The sequence below is a fragment of the Bos indicus x Bos taurus genome, chromosome 1 (genome assembly GCF_003369695.1).
Source record: "Bos indicus x Bos taurus breed Angus x Brahman F1 hybrid chromosome 1, Bos_hybrid_MaternalHap_v2.0, whole genome shotgun sequence".
Lineage (NCBI taxonomy): Eukaryota > Metazoa > Chordata > Mammalia > Artiodactyla > Bovidae > Bos > Bos indicus x Bos taurus.
The window spans coordinates 130,191,967-130,207,576 of record NC_040076.1 but is presented as its reverse complement, the minus strand read 5'-3'; the positions used below and the strand labels follow the sequence as shown (position 1 = coordinate 130,207,576).

Here is a 15,610-nt window from a genome sequence, read left to right as displayed (position 1 = left end):
CCAAGGGAACATTTCATGTAAAGATGGGCACAATAAAGGACAGAAATGGTAGGGATCTAACAGAAGCAGAAGATAATTAAGAAGAGGTGGCAAGAATACACAGAAGAACTGTACAAAAAAGATCTTCACGACCCAGATAATCACGATGGTGTGATCACTTACCTAGAGCCAGACATCCTGGAATGTGAAGTCAAGTGGGCCTTAGAAAGCATCACTACGAACAAAGCTAGTGGAGGTGATGGAATTCCAGTTGAGCTATTTCAAATCCTGAAAGATGATGTGAACGTGCTGCACTCAATATGCCAGCATATTTGGAAAACTCAGCAGTGGCCACAGGACTGGAAAAGGTCAGTTTTCATTTCAATCCCAAAGAAAGGCAATGCCAAAGAATGCTCAAACTACCGCACAACTGCACTCATCTCACGTGCTAGTAAAGTGATGCTTAAAATTCTCCAAGTCAGGCTTCAGCAATACATGAACTGTGAACTTCCAGATGTTCAAGCTGGTTTTAGAAAAGGCAGAGGAACCAGAGACCAAATTGCCAACATCCGCTGGATCATCAAAAAAGCAAGAGAGTTCCAGAAAAAACATCTATTTCTGCTTTATTGACTATGTCAAAGCCTTTGTGTGGATCACAATAAACTGTGGAAAATTCTGAAAGAGATGGGAATACCAGACCACCTGACCTGCCTCTTGAGAAATCTGTATGCAGGTCAGGAAGCAACAGTTAGAACTGGACATGGAACAACAGACTGGTTCCAAATATATTGTCACCCTGCTTATTTAACTTATATGCAGAGTACATCATGAGAAACGCTGGGCTGGAGGAAGCACAAGCTGGAATTAAGATTGCCAGGAGAAATATCAATAACCTCAGATATGCAGATGACACCACCCTTATGGCAGAAAGTGAAGAAGAACTAAAGAGCCTCTTGATGAAAGTGAAAGAGGAGAGTGAAAAAGTTGGCTTAAAGCTCAACATTCAGAAAACGAAGATCATGGCATCCGGTCCCATCACTTAATGGCAAATAGATGGGGAAACAATGGAAACAGTGGCTGACTTTATTTTTCTGGGCTCCAAAATCACTGCAGATGGTGATTGCAGCCATGAAATTAAAAGACACTTACTCCTTGGAAGGAAAGTTATGATCAACCTAGACAGCATATTAAAAAGCAGAGACATTACTTTGTCAACAAAGGTCCGTTTAGTCAAGGCTTGGTTTTTCCAGTAGTCATGTATAGATGTGAGAGTTGGACTGTGAAGAAAGCTGAGTGCCAAAGAATTGATGCTTTTGAACCGTGGTGTTGGAGAAGACTCTTGAGAGTCCCTTGGTCTCCAAGGAGATCCAACCAGTCCATCCTAAAGGAGATCAGTCCTGGGTGTTCATTGGAAGGACTGATGTTGAAGCTGAAACTCCAATACTTTGGCCACCTGATGCAAAGAGCTGACTCATTGGAAAAGACCCTGATGCTAGGAAAGATTGAGGGCAGGAGGAGAAGGAAACGACAGAGGATGAGGTGGTTGGATGGCATCACCAACTCAATGAACATGGGTTTGGGTGCACTCCGGGAGTTGGTGATGGACAGGGAGGCCTAGCGTGCTGCGATTCATGGGGTCACAAGGAGTTGGACACGACTGAGTGACTGAACTGACTGACTGACTGACTGACTGACAAAATGCATATGTTGAAATCCTAATCCTAATGGGATGGTATTTGAAGGTGAGGCTTTAGGAGGTAATTGGGTTATGAGGGTGATGCCTTCCTGAATGGGATTACTCCCCTTATAAGTAGAGGCCAGAGAGCTAGCTAGCTCTCTTTCTGCTGTGTGCCATTCTAAAATATGTGTGTTGGACTTCCCAGTGGTTGGGACTCTGCGCTTCCAAAGGAGGGCACATGGGTTCAATCCCTGGTTGGGGAGTTAAGATCCCACATGCCTCAGGGCCGAAAAATAATGATAAAAATTGTGTGAACATCTGACGTCCTAATTCTAAATGGCCTCTGAATTCTCTAAACTTTGCAAATATTTATCTCAAAGATGGTGTATTTGGGGATGCTATCATATCCATATTTATTTTAATATAAAAGTGTTTCAAAATCTTAACCATCAGAGATCTAAAATTCTTCTTTGTTGACAGGGGGTGATATTATTGGATTTCAGAAAATTTGGCTAAATTGAAATAAGCCAATCTTGTATTTTCAGTTTCAAAATCAGGGCAATTTCCCCTTTTCTGACTTGGTGTACTTCAAATCCTAAGGATACTTCAAATCCTAAGATATGAGAACATGCAGCTACAAATTATGATCATTTACCTACCATTTTACAAGCTGGGGCTGGGAATTATTTAGAAGTGGTGCTCAGGATGCTGGTCCTAGGCTCTGAACTGCAGAATGACATCAGGGTTGACACCTGTTGAGAAGCTGGTGACATTGTTCACATGGCAGAGAATGGCTTTCACTCAAGCTCAGCTTCTAATCAGCTGCCAGGAAATGTTCATCCAAGGGTTTTTTTCAATGTCTGATGCTTAAAATTTTATTTTTTACTCTTCTGTCAGCAATGCAACTATGATGAGCCTACCTGTAGTTTTCTTTGCACTTAACTACATGAATTCCTTTTGGGAATTACATAAGTAATTCCTACATAAGTACATAAGTACGTTTTTACTAAAAGAAAGAAATCCATAGAGGGGTTTTCACTTTTAAGGAAAAAGGCAAAAAATTGAAAATAGCGTTCAGCATTTGTTTTCAGGGAGCTGTTACACAGGCAAAAATGGCAATGCCAAGCTCCTTTCCCAGGAACTACACCCAACATCCCAGCATCAAGGCACCATAGCTTTGAACAGTGTCTATGAGCATCTCTGCTTTATCTCAGTTTATTTGGGCATCCATTAGCACCAAAGTAACTGATATTTCGCTTCATAGCATTTCAGCTTATGAAAGGGTTCATAGGAATGCTCTACTTTCAGATAGTGGGGAAACCCATATTGCTTCTGTTCCATTTTCTCTCTCTCATCTGGAAACTCGGGTGATAGGAATGTTAGACATGTGAATATGCCCCACATATCTTTCTGATGCTAGTTTCTCTTTTTCTCTCCATTTTCCCCCCTGTGCTTTAGCGTCAATGTATTCTTTTGACTTGTCTTCAAGTTCATTCATTTTGTGCTCAACAGTGTTCAATCTACTGTTAAACTTATCCAATGAGTTCTTGGTTTCAGTTCTTATACTTTTTAAGTTCTAGAGAGTTCATTTGATTTTTATTACTTTGGATTCTTTATTTTTTTGGTAGATTCCACTTATCTGGTGGCATTTTTATCCATCTATTTTATTAATAACTTTTCCTCCACATTACTCAATATATTAATCTAAGGGCAATATTATGAGTTTTTTAAAGTATAGTTTACACTTGAAAGGCATGGATTTGAACTATACTGGTCTACTTATACATGAATTATTTTCAATAAATATACAGTTGGCCCTCGGTAGCTGTGGGTTCTGCATCTACAGGTTCAACCTACTGTGAATTTCAGACTTAACACATACGCAGAAGTTCGTTAAATCCACGGATGTGGAACCAACAGATGTTAGAGGGCCGACCATGGAGCTTGGATTATCCATGGATTTGCGTATCTGTATCAAGTCCTAGAACCAATCCCCTGTGTATACTGGGGGATGACTGTGTAACACACATACAGTGAAATGTGAAAAGTGTTGTTATTGTTCAGTCACAAGTTGTGCCTGACTCTTCACGATCCCCGTGGACTGAAGCACACAAGGCCCCTCTATCCTTCACTATCTCCCAGAGTTTGTGAAAAGTGTACTAATCATTAATGCTCAGCTTGTTGAACTTTCACGTTAGTGTATATCCTTGTAACCACCACCCAGATCGAGATACATAACATTTCCAGCTCTTCTTTCCCACCCACGCAGTTCTCATTCCTCTCCCCCAAGAGAAAACCACTATTCTGATTCCAATCACCATTGATTAGTTTTACTTTTTACTGGACTTAGTATATGTTATCTTTTGCATCTGACTTCTTTCACTTAATAAAATGTCTGTGAGATTCATTTCTGTTTGTGTATCATTCTTAGTTATTGCAGTAGAATATTCCATTATATGAATAAACTATGATTTATTTATTCATCCTGTAGTTAATAAACATTTGGATTGTCTCCACTTTGGGGGCTATTATGACTAAAACTGCTATAAATATTCTTTAATGTGTCTTTTGGTGAATATACTAATTTGTCTTTAGATATATACCTAGGAGTATTAATAAAAAATTTGAGTCCAAAGGTAGCTGTATGTTTAGTTTTAGGAGACTCTACTAAATAGTTTTGCAAAGCCAATTTTGTCAGTTATCAGTTTATTACCTCCAGGCCCGTTCTCAGTTACCTGCCCTGTTCTAACGGAGCTGGGCCCTGCCAGCATTTCTCCCTTGCCATCCAGTACAGTGTCAAGGTTTGTCAGTAGGGAGCAATGGCAGCCACCGTAGGAGAAAGAGGCTTCTCTTCTGGTTCTGATGTCTTCCTCGGCAGGTTCCTGCAGCATGTGGCAGTCAGAAACACAAAGCATATCTCCATGTGCAGCTTCCTCCAAAACCTCAGAGGTTGACTTTCCAATGTATTATTCCTGTGGGAAAATTTCCAGCTGTTTCCACAGTGTGACTCCCTTCCATGGATGACTTCCCTCAGCACCAAGAGGAAAATGCTTTCCAGTAAATTCCATCTGCATGGACCTTGAACAAAGGGCCTGCCTTGTCTTTGAGACTGGCCGTTCTTCATCATCCCGTGGGTCATGGCTACATAATCTCCAACAATGGAGATTCTCAGCCCTGGGGTAGAAGGTGAGGACTGGGACTCATTCAGCTTTGTTCCTCCTTTGGGTTCTCTGCCTCAGCCCTAGAGTCTACTCCTGACATCTGCTATAACTATATTCTTTAGGGTTATCTTTTCTCCTTACTAGGCAGTCTCCTCTTATCCTTAATAATTCTTTATATTAAAATGTATTATTTATTTTGGGGGCTGTGCTGGGTCTTCGTTGCTGTGAAGGCTTTTTCTAGATGTGGAGAGCGGGAGCTGCTCTCTCTCTAGTTGCAGTTCATGGGCTTCTCAGTGCAGTGGCTTATCTTGTTGCGGAACACAGGCTCAAGGCACACAGGCATCAGTAGATGTAGCACGTGGCCTCATAGTTGCAGCTCCTGGGCTCTAGAGCACAGGCTCAAAAGTCGTGGTGCAGGGGCTTAGTTGCACTGCAGCATGTGGGATCTTCCCCCATCAGGGATCGAACCTGTGTCTCCTGCATTGGCAGGCAGATTCTTCACTGCTGAGCCACCAAGGAAGCCCCTTAATAATTCTTCACAGTAAAATTTCCTGTCCAAAGTACTGTGTAGTTTTTGTATCCTTAGTGTGCTCTGGCAGATACATGGATTTTACACTTCCACCAGCAGTGCATGAGAGTTCCAGTTCTTCCACTCATTATTATAAAGTTCCGTCTACTGATTCCAATAGCTGAATGATTTGTGTGTCTGTTGTCTATTTTTTTTTCTGTTGTTTATCAATTATATATTCATGCTTCTTCACAGGACTAGTTATGTTTTCCTATGGAAAAAAAAAGTGAAAGTTGATCGCTCAGTCATGTCCAACTCTTTGCAATCCCACAGACTGTAGCCTACCCGGCTCCTCTGTCCATGGAATTCTCTGTGCAAGAATACTGGAGTGGGTTGCCATTTCCTTCTCCAGGGGATCTTCCCTACCAGGGATCGAACCTGGGTCTCCAGCACTGCAGGCAGATTCTTTTTTTTACCAACTGAGGAAGCCCCCAGTTTTCCTATACACAGACTCTTATTGCACGTAAGAGGTAAAGAGACCCCAGATTAGGTCATTGGTCCCACAGAGCCTACCCTCTTTCCTCTCTTAAGCAGGTGAGGTTGAGGCGTGATCATCTCAATCCACTGAAGGATCGAGCTAGGTTGCAACTGGGTTTTAGTTTTTGCAAGACTCACCCTATCTCTGGTTTACCCCTATTTCCCATGTGTGGTTTTTGATTGAGAGCCTTGAAGATCTGTCTCCTAAGACGGAAGGCTGTAAAGAGTCAGCTCCGCCCTTCAAAAGTTCCCAACCCTGGAACTTGCCTGGTGGTCCCATGGTGAAGCATCTGTCTTGCAGTGCAGGAGGTATGGGTTTGATTCCTGGTTGGGTGACTGGGATCCCACATGCTCTGGGACAACTAAGCCTGTGCCACAACCACAGAGCCTGTGCACCCGGCAAAAGCCCCTCGTGCCACAACTAAGACCTGATGCAGCCAAACAAATAAATAAATACATTTTTTTTTAAAAGACATTCTCTTAAGGAAAAAAAAAATTCCCAACCCAGCTGTCTGGATGCTGTCCCCATGGAGTTTCAAAATCTGGCAAATCTCAGGAGGAGGCAGGAACTGGGCTTGGTTTTGAGGCGGGCCGTTCCTTCTTGGGAAAGCTTTATTTTCTAAGCCCTGCGGTACTTTGGAAGATTTCAGTCTTTTAGATGCATTTTCAGGCCCAGAACTCAGCCAACGTCATGTGGAGAAAATTGGTCACGTTTTTAAGGCCCCCTGTTTCCAGTTTCTCATTCTAATACCAAGTAGCCCCTAAAAACTTTACTGGTTTCTCTTTATTCCATTAGAAGTCTTCCTTCTGGGCAAAGACTGATCATCAGCCGGTGCCCCCAATTAGCAAATGTCCTTCGGGAGGGGAGAGGGCACAGCTGGAGAGCCTCATCTCATTTTGTTGCTGAAGAACTGGCCTGCCACAACCTACACATCCTACCTAGAAGAGGAAATCACCTGAGGGCGATACCTTCCTCCATGGGGTTATCCCTCTTACTAGTAGAGGCCGGAGAGCTAGCTAGCTAGCTCTCTTTCTGCCACGTGCCATTCTAAAATTTGTGTGTTGGACTTCTCTGGTGGTCCAGTGGTTGGGACCCTGTGCTTCCAAAGCAGAAACTCAGAACCCTTTTCAGATTATTTTCCCCAGCATGTGTTTCAAAATCTTGGTGTAGAATTTTCTTTTTTGACTAACTTTTATCATGTTACTACCCTGAGGCTCCAGGAGTCAAAATATGGTTCAATGGTTTTCAAACCGTAGGTCACAACCCATTTGTGGAGCATGAAATCAATTCAGTAGCTCTTGCTAGCATTTGCTCACCAAACAGAATGGAATAGATCAGAGTGCATGGCACATAGTAATAGTAAGTACTGTTTCACAAAATTTTTGTTTCGTGTGTGTGTATCTGTTCTGGTTTGCAATGTCAAACCTCTTTGTTCCTATGGGTTGCAGGCCAAAATGTTTAAAAATCGCTAGACTTTAAGTAGAGGAAGCACCAAGGGAAGAAAAATAAATGATCAGAGTGTGGACAACTTTGGGGAGAAGTTTGGCCTTGAGTGGGAAGTTGACTGATCGCAAGCTGCTCTTCTGGCTCCAGAAAACAAGAGGGACCCCATGTGAAGGATGGACAACAAGCATCAGTAAGCATAAGCATCAAAGAAGAAAGTCTTGGGAGGCCTCCCCAAATGCGGCTGAGGCAGGTGTGGTCGGTGCAGAGCAGGTAGCAGAGAGAGGTAAAGATGAGAGATGGCTGAACCTGGGCTGGGAAAGACCGTGGCAACCCTGAGAGAAGACTCTGTGTAGCTCTTGGCGTCAGATCATGGGCGGCCCAGGGGAAGAAAGGCCTTGTACTTGGCAGAGAAGAAAGGTCAGCTAAGGGGAAGAACAGGCCTGGGGGTGGGGTGAAGCTCTTCTACTAAGCCATGATTGGCACTCCAGGGTCAGCAAGAGATTAATTTGGGCCACAGGCCTGAAGGGACTAGGGCTGGGATGAGTGCTAGTGTTTTCTTCACCTCTGCCCTGCTTTCCAAACACACATACACACACGCACACACACACACCTGACCAATTGACCTGCCACCAAGGCCACCAGACACCAGAGAAAGAGTGGAGGCTCTGTGGGCAGAAGGCCCTGACACTTGGTCCACTGACTGGGTAGGATTGGGCTTGTGGTCTTCTTATGTCTAAAGTAGGGCAGGTAAGGCCTTCTGCCCCGGGCCCTGGGAGGCGTGAAAGTCATCTCTGTGCCTGTGTGAGGCACTCTGTGTGCTCCAGAGCCCGGTGCTGCTGGAACCCCCAGGGGCTGCTCTGGGCAGAGTTCTGGAGGAAGGTTGTGCCACAGTGACTTACTTGGCTGATTCCAGGTCCTGAAGTCTGCAGCCCTCCTCCTCCAGGTTTGCTTCCTGAACCCCAAGACACCAGCTTGGGTCTGCTGTGAGACCTGGCGCTCAGCAAGGCTCAGGCAGAGGCAGACACAGGACGCGCTGTGGCCCATCAGGCATGTTTGCTCTTGTCGCTGAGCAGGGAAGTTCTACTCTGGGTCACAGCTCTGATCTCTGTCCTATTTCAGGAACTATCTCCTGGCCCCATGGCTGGCCTTAGACCTCAGTGCCTGAAACTTGGGCTTGAGCCCTGCCTGGGTTCTTGGACAGGAGCCTAGCCTTCTATCATGCCCCAGCCACACTTGATTGGCCATAAGGTTCTGCTGGAGTTTGGGCAAAGACTTCAACTCAGACATACCTCAGTCTATAAGGTTTTCTCCCTCCCTTCTCAGCCTAGCTGATTGGTCTTTGTCCATCAAGCCTGGGTTTCGTCATCACCTCTCACAGAAAATCTGCCCTGGGTGCTTGCCCCTCCTCTGGGCTCCGTCAGCCGCAATGCCTCTCAATTCCATAACATCTCCCCCTCTGCTGGCAATTGGAGGTAGGATTATGCATTGCATTGGCACATAGTAGGTGCTATGCTGTGCAGTGCTTAGTCGCTCAGTCATGTCTGACTCTTTGTGACCCCATGGACTGTAGCCTGTAGGGCTCCTCTGTCCATAGGGATTCTCTAGGCAAGAATACTGAAGTGGATTGCCATGCCCTCCCCCAGAGGATCTTCCCAAGCCAGGGATCAAACCCAGGTCTCCCACATTGCAGGAGACATGCCTGAGCCACCAGGGAAGCCCACATAGTAGGTATACTGACAGTATTTACTGAATGAATGAACCGTCAACCCCAGGCCTCACTTTTCTGCTCAGTGACCTTATTCTTTAAAGCTCCTATTTGCTAGCAGCTGTTTGCTTTATTTCAGGGCTCAAAAAGCAGAGGAGGCAGCCCAAGAGGGACAAGTGCCCTGTTGTAAGACTCCAGTGTCAACCTGTAGTGTCTAATCTCACGCTTACAGAAACCCAGGTACTTGTGTGTTAGTACTAACTGGTTAGGTTCCATTTTAAAGGGAAACAGGTTATTAAATATTTGTGTATGAAAGTGGTACAAAGACAAACCTTTGAGGGACTTTCCTGGTGGTCCAGTGGCTAAGACTCCACATTCCCATTGCAGGGGCCCCAGGTTTGATCCCTGGTCAGGGAACTAGATCCCACACGCTGCAACTAGAAGTTCTCCTGCCTCAACTAGGAGTTCTCCTGCCTCAACAAAGATCAAAGATCCCACGTGCTGTGACTAAGACCTGGTGCAACCAAATAAAGAAATACAAATAAAATAAATATTTAAATATAAAAAATTTTTAAAAAGACAAACCTTTGACTCCTTTGCAAACCAGGACACACAGACCCTTGCCTTCTCCCCCAAGGCCTGTGGTAAATGGAAGGGGCAGGGGAAGAGGCAGGTCCCAGGGCAAGACTAGACTGTCAAGACGAACAGCTGTCCCTCAAGCCCCCTCCTCAATCGGGTCTTTCATTCCTTCCCAAGACGCAATAGTCTGGATGGGATTCAAACCCTCCCCCACTGCCATGGAGAGTCAGGGGATCCGCAGGGCCTTCAGGACAGCAGGTGGGGGTGGGTGCAGGGGACACAACAGCTCTCACCAAATGATGGCTTGGGTACCTGGGTGCCAACTGAAACCTGTGTCAGACCCTGTGCCACAGTACCGCATGAAGGACTCAGGGTAGCGAAGGCCTGGGGTGGTGAGTGAAGCTTTGAAAATAATAAGAGGATGGGTTCCAGATGGGTTTATCAGATGTGTAAAGCTGGTTCCAAATTATCATTAAGGTCTGTCTACAAAAAGAACATCCTCAAAAATGATATTGATAGGAGACTTCACTGGTGGTCCAAGGGTTAAGACTTCACCTTCCAATGCAGATGGTGTGGGTTCGATCCCTGGTTGGGGAGCTAAGATCTCACATGCCTCAAGAACAAAAATAGAATAAAAACATAAAACAGAAGCAGTATGGTAACAAATTCAATAAAGACTTTTAAAACGGTCCACATTAAAAAAAATCTTTTAATAAAGGACACTGGTAATCGAAACTACAGTGAGATACCACTCCCCCATCCCCACTACTAGGATGACTATAATCAAAAAGACAGATGATAACAATTGCTGGTGAGGATGTGAAGATGTGGAACACTCATACATGGTTGGTCGAATGTAAAATAGCAGCTGCTTTGGAAACCAGTTTGGGGGTTCCTCAAAATGTCAAACATAGCATATGATCCACAATTCTACTCCTAGGTATATACTCAAGAGAAATGAAAACATAAGTTCATACAAAGACTTGTACATGAATGTTCATAGCATTTTTATTCATAATAGCCCCAAAGTACAAACCGTCTAACTGTCCATCAGCTGATCAAAGATAAAATGTAGTGTGTCCACACAACCCAATGCTATTCAATCACAAAAGGGAATGAAGCATTGCTACATGCTGCAACGTTGATGAACCTTGAAAAAATCCTGTGAAGTGAAGGAAGCTGGGTCACAAAAGACCACATGTATGATTCCACTTTGATGAAATGTCCTGAGTAGGCAAATCCATAGAGACAGAAAGTAGATTAGTGGTTTCCAGCGGCCGGTAGGAGGAGGGAATGGGGAGTAACTGTAAATGGGTTCTTTTCTTCTTCTACTTTTTTTTTTTTTAAAGGGGAGGTGGTGTTATGAAAATGATCTGGAACTAGGTAATGGTGATGGTTGCACAACTTTGTGAATAAATTAAAAACTACTGTATTGCCCACTTTAAAAGCTGGGATTTTTTGGTGTGTGAATTATATCTCAGTTTTTAAAATCAGGGGAAAATGACGCCGATGGAGAGGAGTCAGCGGAACTGAAAAAATGAAATGGATCGCGAGTGTCGCCTGTCCCCGTCCGTCGCCTCCGTCTGAACGAACTTTAGGCTCAAGAACCGGCACCGAGAGGGCCTTCGGGAAACGACGCTGGAGACTGGATCTAGGAAGAAACATGGCCCAGGATTCGAAGGGCATGCAGTTAAGGTGGCGGCCTGGGATCGCCTAGGACAGGGGAGGCGTCTGTAGGCTCCGAAGTTGGCCGGGCGGGAGCGGAGATTTAAAGGCTGGAGCGCGGAGGCTCTTAAAGAGGCCCGGGCGAATTCCCATTCGGCGTCCACCTTAAAGCCAGCTCCCAGGAGCCAGTGGTCGGACCCCGGTAAGTGCGCGGGGCCGCGGGGGAGGCCCGGTACGCGCGCCCTGCTGGGTCCCGGGAGCTCGGGGCAGGTGGCACAAACCTCGTGAGCCGTGCTTCCTGGGAGTCTGGGGCCCGCGGGGGTGGCAGGGTCGCGGCGCCGGGCCCGGCCCCCCCAGCGCCCACTGAGGCGGCGCTCTATTTTTAGCAGGCGCTGTTGCAATATAAGGAATGCGCGGCTCGCCAGGCGGTAGGCTGGGGCGCGCGCGGGCTGCGCGGTCGCTTTAAGGAGGCGCCGGGGCGGGGACCGGCCGAAGCGGCCGGCAGGCCGCGGGCCCAAAGCCGTCAGTCCGGCCGCCGCGGGGCCCGGAGGGCGCGGCGCTGTCTTCTGGTTGGCGCGGGCATGGAGGAGGTGGCCTGAGGCAGGAGCCAAGCTGGGCTGGAGTGCGCGGTGAGAGGTCGGGGCTGGCTGGGAGGGAGGGGACCCGCCGGGCGCTTTGTTCCGGGCGGGAGGTGTGGCCGCCCCGGGCCGGGCCGGAGGACGGCGCTTGGGGACTGGCCTTTTTCCCCCATCGCAGGCTCCAGCGTAACGGTGTGCGATCGAGAAGTCGGCGAAGATCGGGACCCCAGTGAGATGGGCCTGCTCACCACCTAAAAAGCCCCTTTCATGGTAACCGCCCTTGGGTTGCTTTTTCCTCTGGCGAGAACCCGCGGGGAGTGGGCGGCGGGTCTCGAGTGGGATGGGGAAGGGTTGGTGGTGGCTCTATATTTTTAGAAGGGCGTTAACGAGGGCAGGGATCTGCCGAAAGAGTTGTCAAATTAGTCTGAATGATAAAAAGCAGGCTGCTGCATTAACAGTCTTTTGCGGCGCCACGGGGCTTGGGGCTCTGGTCACTACCAGGGGCCCCGGCTCATTCATTGAATGGGACCTGCAGGGGCGCCCACTGCGTGTGGGGCACAGTGCCAGATCCTGTGCCGCGGGGAAGGTAGGGGTGCAAAGTGAATCCTGTGTGTCGGTTCTGGGATCAGGGGAGCACAGGGGCTGTGGGAACAGACAGCTTGGAGGGTCAGGGAAGGCCTCCTAAAGGAGGTGATGCATGGCGGAGCATGGGCACTGGACACCCAGATAGACTCTGTGGCTGGAGCTGAGGTCTGTGCTGGCTGGGGCCAGAGGCCAGTCTGGAGAGGCAGACAAGGGCCACTTCATGCGGGCCCTGATCCCTGAGCTCTAGGATTGTCCCTCCTTACCGCCCCGACCCCCACCCCCACCCCCACCCCAAGCCCCTACTCCTAGTAAACCTCTTTGGGCTAGAATGGTTCTTGCCCCTCCAAGACTCACACTGTGTGCTGGACCTGACCAGAGAGTGTAACTGACAAGGCTCAGAACTGTAGCCTCAAAAGAGTGATCTTCCTCACAGCAGGAATGATGAAGAAATCTGACCAAAAAGCCCTGAAGCTCCACTGTAATAATAGCTGCCAGCAGGGCTTTCACAGACCAGGCACTTGACGTGTATATGCTTGCTCATCATTTGACGAGACTCCAGAAGGGTCTTCTTATTACCCCCATGCAGATGGGGAACAGGGGCTAGAAAGAGTCAGTAACTTGCCCAAGATCCTATCTAGGGTCCATGTTGACCCTCAGCTCTCCAGCTCCTCTGGGGAGGGTCTGGCTGCCCTGGCTTCATGGCTCCAGGTGCAGCCTGTGTTAGGCTTTGACTCGGTTGCCTTTCACTGCTTGGTTCAAGTGTGGGGTGGTGAGCTGCTGGTATTAATAACTGACATGTGTCAGGGGCTTTGCAGCAAACAAAGCATTTTCACCATGACAGTTCTTAGAGTTGCTCCTACTTCTCTTCCCGGGAAAGAAACTTGAGCTGGCCAACATTTTTGAAAATCTCCCAATTTCCTATAAATCTCATTTCCCTGCTGACTAGGGGACTGAAAATGTTTTGGGTCATGATTTTGACCCTCAGTCTCTTCTCATTCCTAGCAGCTAGTTAGCTTCTCTGTCTGTGGATTAGGGTGTAGTTTGTCCTTTCTCTGCTAGGTCAGGAGGTTTGAAGCTTTGATGCTCTGGAGTTTTGCAAGCTACAGGGTCTGCCAGCCTCTATGGGGGTGGGGTGGGTGTTGTGTAAGCCAGGAGCTCTAGCAGAAACCGCCCCTTACCCCTCTACTTCAGTGTTTCCTTATGGGAGGGGGGCGGTCAAGGCCCTCTGCTGAACACTGGTGAGGCAAGTGACAGTTGTTGGGCTGCCAGCTCCGTGTGTATTTGCCACTACTTATGTTTTCACTTGCCTAAGATATCTTTGTGACAGGTATAACTTTCATTAGCTCTAACCACAGGTATTTCACACTTTCGGTTGATCTGAGTTGTTTAGAGAGAGACAAGTCCATTATCCCTGGGGTTGGCTCCTGAGCTTGAGTGATCACGTGGAACCAGGGAAGACTTCTGGGTTCTGATGGACTGAACCAGTTCCTGGAGTGTCTGGGTTTAATATCAGCGCGATTCACAAGTTGACCAGCCTGCTGGATCAAGTAACTTCTTGGGGAAATATGACCTCCATTTTATATTTCACATCTGGTGTCATCACTGTCTCCCAATGAAATGCCCCAAAAGGAGCATGCCTCCCTGGAAGCACTTGGAAACATACCTGCTCATGAATATCATGTAGTTTTCACAAAACACACGCGTGTGAACTATATGGGAACACATTCTTGTGCAAAGTTGGGATGTTCTTAAGTGTGCAAAAAAGTGTGCATTGAGTTCCAGAGGCTCCACACCTGCCAGGCCTGGGGCAGGTATCTAACTAGCTAGAAGGTATAGTTACCTTTGTATGGGGATGGGAGAAAAGAAGGATGCTTCTGCCTGCAAATAGCAAAACCCAAGTAATACTGGATTAAGCAGAGTTTAGATCTCCCAAAGATGCTCTCAACCCTGGTGTTGTCTCTGTACAGGGATGAGATATTAGTGCCATTTCCAGCAAGTTCTTGCATAGCACAGGCAGCCAAGAAGGCTGAGTGTTCAGAGCAATGGTTTTTACCTTCTTGGGCCACTACCTCTTTAATATGCCAGTGAGACACCCAGAGAAACGTTGCTTGGATGTATGAAGTTAGGCATACAGTTTGGGAGATTTGTGGATCTCTGAAAATGAGCCCTGGATCCCAGGCTAGATCCCCTGCTTCACTACTGTTCACTGAGGACCTGCTCTGAGGCTCTGACCTCCCAGCCAGGCCAGCAGGCTGTCGTGGCGGAGCCGGACGGGCATAATTCTCAGCCATGAGAGGAAGTCCATGCCCTCAGCCAGCAGATCTGTCTTGTGGAACTCTGAGAGCGTAGTGCTGCCATCCCCTCTTCAGACAACAGAGGACGTTGTTAAGGCCAGGGGGACATCCACACTGCACTCCTTGGCGTCTGCTGTGCATCCCTTGGTGCCCATCTCTAGTCTTCCAGGTAGCATTCTTGCTGCCATAATGAGGCTGGTGCTGCATGTTCCACCTCCCCACCCCGGCCATCTACTGAGCCTCACCACTGAGCCCAGGGTCTGTTGCCCGCTGGCATGACAGTTTTCTGCAGCCATCCGCATTGTAAGGGCCATGAAGTAGCAGTGTGTATTTAGCTTTTAAATGTCCCTATCATTGTCCTTTCGTGTTTTTTAAAATATTTATTTATTTGGCCATTTTGGGTCTTCGCTGTGGCATGCAGGATCTTTAGTTGCGGTGTATGAACTCAGTTGCGGCATGTGAGATCTAGTTCCCTGACCAGGGAATGAACTTGGGTCCCCTGCGTTGGAAGGGCGGAGTCTCAGCCACTGGACCACCTCCTTTAGTATTTTTGATAGCTTTAGTCAGTGGAAACTGCTGATGGCCAGGTGGCCAAATGACAATGTGGGTTACCATTGGTTATGAGGTGACTTGCTCAGAGGGGCACATTTTCATCTACAGAGCTGGCATCTGGCCACCTAGATGGATAAAACATCGTGGTTTGGATGTGGGTTATGTTGCTAATAAGATTTTGGAGAATACAGGAAGGGATTTGGCTGTTCAGCATGTGGTAATAGAAGGAGGTGGCAGGGGATGGGAGTCCTGAGCTCTGATTCGGGCCCTCTCTGACCCTATCCACAGGGCCTTGGGAGCGTCCTGTGCTGCAGGGGCTCAGGCTCCATCTGTGACTTCTCT

At 47.4% G+C, this 15,610-nt stretch overlaps 1 protein-coding gene and 1 long non-coding RNA gene across 7 annotated transcripts in view; one reads left to right on the top strand and one right to left on the bottom strand.

Annotated features, from left to right (window-relative positions):
• Window positions 1–2,718: 2,718 nt before the first annotated feature.
• On the bottom strand, window positions 2,719–8,425 carry LOC113894577. Its single transcript, XR_003511624.1, has 2 exons — window positions 8,210–8,425; window positions 2,719–5,597 (listed from the first exon to the last, which is right to left on the bottom strand). It is a non-coding gene; the product is annotated as an uncharacterized LOC113894577 (long non-coding RNA).
• A 2,666-nt stretch (window positions 8,426–11,091) lies between these two features.
• Window positions 11,092–15,610, top strand: part of MRAS (muscle RAS oncogene homolog) — a 68,945-nt gene continuing 64,426 nt past the window's right edge. Inside the window, exons 1-2 of one of the 6 annotated variants that reach the window (XM_027545145.1) lie at window positions 11,696–11,888; window positions 12,016–12,107. The gene's annotated coding sequence lies outside the window, so the exon portion shown is untranslated. Of the gene's footprint in view, window positions 11,462–11,689; window positions 11,896–12,015; window positions 12,108–15,610 lie in introns of those variants that run through there. The other 5 variants (XM_027545162.1, XM_027545154.1, XM_027545191.1 and 2 more) reach the window with 5 other exon arrangements.